Below are 5302 nucleotides of genomic sequence, written 5' to 3'. Positions count from 1 at the left end.
GATGGTGAAGAGATTGAGACTGTTAACAGTTTTAGTTTGCTTGGCTCCTCAATCAACACTCTTGGCACCAACAGCAAGGAAATAAAAAGAACTATTGCCATGGGAAAGTCTGCTGTTAGAGACCTCTAACAGAGACCTCTAACCAAAGTACCAAAGAGCAATGATGTCACTCTGGAGATAAAGGTGTGTCTGATACAGGCCATGGTCTTTGCAATCACTTGCTATGTGTCAGAGAGCTGGACAATGACTGGGGATGATAGAAGGAGAATTGATGCCTTTGAGCTGTGGTGTTGGAGAAGAGTATTAAATATACCATGGACTGCTAAGAAAACAAACAGGTTAGTCCTTGTTGTTTAATGCCGTCGAGTCGTAGACGACTCATAGCGACCCTATGAACGAACAGCAGGAGCACTGTTCGTACATAGAGTTTCCGGAGGCAAGCCATTTTGGAAGTGGATGCCGCTCCTGCTTCCAAGCTCTGGTAGCTTCATAGGGAATATAAAATATCCTATAGATAGTTTAACATGCATATAGTTAGGTGAATTATGGTATTTCTAAGAAATGAAAACTCTATTGACCTTTTCAACGTGGACAGTTTTTTTTAAAAAAAGAACACAGGTTAGTCCTAGAGAGGGTTAAACCAGGCTGCTCCTTGGACGTAGATTGTGAAACCTCATCTGACATACTTTGGACATGCTGCAAGGAGAGACTGGTCCTTAGAGAGGGATGCATGCTTGGGAGGGTAGAGGGACAGCACAGGTTTGGAAGACCCTCAATGAGGTAGACTGATTCAGTGACTGGGGTAAACAAGGTAGATGTGTTGGAAACAGTGAGACTGGCACAAGACAGAACAGGGTTTAAGGCTATTGCAGATAGGGTCGCTATGAGTTGCAGGCAACTTGACAGCACATAATAACAACAACAAGAGCTATCACTGAATACCAGTGTCACTTGGTGTGCTATATTTTCTGCACCACTGGTACCATGTCTGGGAATATTGAAGCCATAGGTGGTACCACTCTATTTAGGTCTTGATAGTCTACAGTTAACCTCCATAAGCCATCTGCCTTTTTTACAAGCCATGTTGTTGCTGTTATGTACCAACAAGTTGTCTGCAATTTATAGCAACCCTACGTACAATAGGTCTGAAGTTGCCTCTATTCTGAGCCAGTCTCACTGTCTCCAACACACTGACCTACTGCCACAGTCACTGTATCTCATCCAGGGTCTTCCTCTCCTACACTAACCCTACACCTATTCAAACATGATGTTTTTCTCCAAAGACAGGTCCGTCCTGGCAACATGACCAAAGTATGTGTGCCAGAATTTCACAATCCTTGCCTCTGAGGAGCAACCTGGTTTTCACAATATCCAGGACAGAACTGTTTTTCTCTTGGCCATCTATGGAATGTACAATACTCATCTCTAGCACCACAACTCAAAGGCATCAATTCTTCTGTCACACTAGTCACTGTCAAGCTCTCAGATGAATAGCAGATAACAAAGAGAAAACTATGGATTGGACCAGGTGCACTTTAGTCTCTAGATTGGCATCACTGCTCCTCAGTTCTGGAGAGGTCCCTGAAAGAAGACTTTCCCAAAGCAATTTGTCTTTTCATTTTCTGACTACTGGTGGCAAGAGTCTTAATTGTAGACATAAGATGAAATTATTAATAACTTCAATCCCTTCTTCACCTATCATGATGCTGCCAATTGATAACTCTGCTGTGTTAAGTATTTTTTGTTCAAAATGGGTTTCCTAGCCATCGAATTTCACTTTGCCATGTGGATGGGTGGAAATATGTGATTATGGTATGTTAGTCTATCCTCAAAAGGAACGGACAAGTCTCATCAATAAATTTAGCAGACTTGGAAGAAAAATTGAGTCTTACCACCAGCAAAGAAGCAGGAAACATGCAGTGTGTGATCTTCATGGCCAGAGACTCTTACACCAGCTAGACTGTAGCAGCAGCAGCAACAGTGGCTAAAGCTAAAGAGAACGGGCTTGAGACAGAACTGACCTTGGGATTGCTACTCCAAGAACCAGAACTGAACCAGAACTAAGAGCCTTTGCCCAAGTTTCTTAGAGCACATGGGGGTGAGGAAGAGAGCCATCATTTGCAGGATTGAGAGCTCTGTACCACTGGCCTAAAGCCATGAGGCTCAAGGCTGAGGTGTCTGTGGGCACATTTTGGAAGTTGTCCAGAGTGACTGTATTCTGCTACTAACCTGAATTCCCTAATATGGTTATGTGTGGTCTGTGAACTATTGCATTGGATTTGGGGCACAGTAAAGCAGTTAACGTTGGTGTTGGAGTGAGTAGAAAGAGGTGTGGAGTCATGTACGACCTCATGAGATTTGGATTTGTGTTCTTGGTGTGGTTGACAGAGACAACTTCCCTTTGTGAAGTTGGTAAAAGTCAGGTACGGCCATCTCCACACAGATCTTGCTGTTTTTACACACTCATGCACTGCTGGTGGGATTGTAAAATGGTGCCACCACAGTGGAAGGCAATTTGGCATTTCCTCAAAAAGCTGAAGATAGAAATCCTGTATGACACAGCTAGGAACATATCCCAAGCAAAACAGAACTGAGAAACAAATGGCGATTTGTATATCTATGTTTACAGCAGTGCTATTCACATTGACAAGAAAATGGAAAAACTCAAATGCCCATCAACAGAAAAATGGATTGAGAAATTGTGGTACATTCACACTATGGAAATCTGCAGCACTAAGAAATGATTTCACAAAATATAGCAGCTGACTAGCATTGAGCATTAAATCTATCAAAGCCATCAGCTGGCATGCTTATACCAGAAAGAACTTTAGTTATTCTGGGAAATCACTCACAAGTAGTTTCAAATTTATATTGAAAATTCTTAATATTTTTGTCTATTATGGTACTAGCTGAAAGTATAAGAATACACAGACCAACAAAAATTTAACAACTCTACTAGAGAGTGAACTGTACAGTCCCCAGAGATGGCTACTAAATAAGATTTTGTATAGGTAGGAAAAATTATATTCTATCTGGTTACATGGATAGGAAAAAGACAGGAAATACCCTGTGTTATTTATAGCCTTGAAACACCCGCTGAAGGTTCAGATATGAGTTGGTTACAACTTGAAGGCACTGAACAAATAGTTACATAACTAGTGGATCATATGGATATGTATGTGCCATATGTGTTAATATATGTAACATATAATTATACTGATATACTATTTTGTAAAGTTTAACTTAGCATTATCAGAGCCCAGGTTACACAAAGCTTAAACAATCAGCTGCTAACTGAAAGGTTAGCACTTCAACCCCCTAGTCATTCCACAGGAGGGGAAAAAAATATGACAGACAACGTCCACAAAGATTTATAGCCTCAGAATCTAAAAGGGACACTTTTCGTCTGCTCTATAGGTTTGCTATGAGTCATAACTGATTGGACAGCAACTGCTCACTAGTCAGGAAAATAAAAACCTGTCAGAGAATTACAACACAAATATTTCCCACAAAAATGAAGAACAGACAAGTGCTAATACTACACTGCTTCAAAGGCAGGAAATTTGTAAATTCTGAAAAACAAGGCAATCCTGTCAAGTTCCAGGTGACAGGTTTCACTGGATTATCCAGTCACATACTTGTCATTCATTGTTCACTATAGAGCATTATCATTAGGACACAGCTCCATCTAGTGGAGAAATAAACGTGGAATTTTGGAGTATTTTTGACAGGAAACCAAATAAAATTCATTTTTTAAAAAATCCAGCTTTGTATCCATTAACATGAAATTCTATTTTTCATAATTAATATTCTGATAAAGTGGGGTTTTTTTTCTCATTGTTGTCAGTTTGTTGTACTGTAGTGGTTTGTGTGTTTGTTGCTGGAGGGTATGTCACCAGTATATCAAATGCCAGTAGGTCACCATTCATGGGAAACAGATTTTATAGCATTTCCAGCATAAGGTAGCTAAGCAAGTAATGTCGCTGGTCCACTTCTGAAAAAAATGGCCCTAGAAATCTTTCTGAATTGCAGCAGCACACTGTCTGATACAACGCTGGGAAATGAGACTACTCAGCTTGGAATGCACTGAAAAACTAGGCAAGAGCTGCCTCAACAAATTACCAGTTGTAGGGAGCTCTGGTGGCCTAGTGGCAAGAAGCTGTACTGCAATACCAGAGGCACCTGGTTCAACCCTACGAACTGCTCCATGGGAGACAGGTGGGCAATCTCCTCCTGTGTGATTAACTGCCTCGGTTGGTTCCAGCTTGATGGTACACAGCAACAACAGCTGTAGTTAAGTGTCCACAAGTCCACTCTGACTCCTATCATTCATCTTAATGTCATGGCTGGAGTATAGCTTTTAGGGCTTTTGATTTGCTGATATGTTGTTGCTGTGTGTCATGAAGTCTTAACTGACACACAGCTGAGCCTCCAGCGGATTTCCAGAGGCAGTAAAAAGCACGGAAGGAGATAGCCCATCTTTCTCCTGTAGAGCAGCTGATATGGTAGAATTCAAAATAATAAGTGAAACGTACAATGTGTAAAGTATAAATCGAGGAAAACTGGAGGTTGTTAAAAATGAAATGGAATGCATAAAAACTTATTTCTTTGGAATAAGTGAGTTGAAATAAACTAGTCTTGGCCATTCTGAATAGAACGAATGATCATATGGTCTACTATGATAGTATCATGTATTCAAATGTGAAGTTGTGTGGATTAAGAGTAGATATGCTGTCATGGACCTCTCCAGAGTGCTGAAGATTAACGATGTCAGTCTAGATACAAAGGTGCGTCTAATCCAGGCCATGGTCTTCTCAATTACTTGTTATGCTTCAGAGAGCTGGATAACGACTAAGGATGACAGAAGAAGAACAGATGCCTTCCTGGGCCACTTCAGTAGACAGTGTCACAGACGAGAGCCACAGATAGGCAATGGAGTAGAGAGGAAGCTCCCACTCACTTGCTTTAAGTGTGGATCTGAAGGACACTTAGCCAAGGTGGCTCACATCAGGTCCTCGTGGCAGACAGGACTGGCAGGCCCCAGCTCCCAGCAGGAAACAAAGGAGGACGCTTCAACGATTTAGATCCTCCCAGAAGAGTGGTGGGTGAGCATTAACATTACTGGTAAATATATTCGTTTTCTCCTGGACACAGAGCCTACTAATTGGCCCTAAAAGCCTTCTGAGGTCCCAGCTCTTCTCACTATTTCTTAGTTGTTGGAATGGACAGATAAGCAGTTCCTTACTTCACCTCTACCTTGCATGCAAACTTCCGAGTTGTAAAACAACCCAGTGGTAGATGG

This window comes from Elephantulus edwardii, unplaced genomic scaffold (genome assembly GCF_000299155.1).
Source record: "Elephantulus edwardii isolate Elephantulus edwardi_28Jun2011 unplaced genomic scaffold, EleEdw1.0 scaffold00100, whole genome shotgun sequence".
In the NCBI taxonomy this organism is placed as follows: Eukaryota; Metazoa; Chordata; class Mammalia; order Macroscelidea; family Macroscelididae; genus Elephantulus; species Elephantulus edwardii.
The sequence above is the reverse complement of the archived record's forward strand: the minus strand, read 5'-3'. Positions refer to the sequence as shown.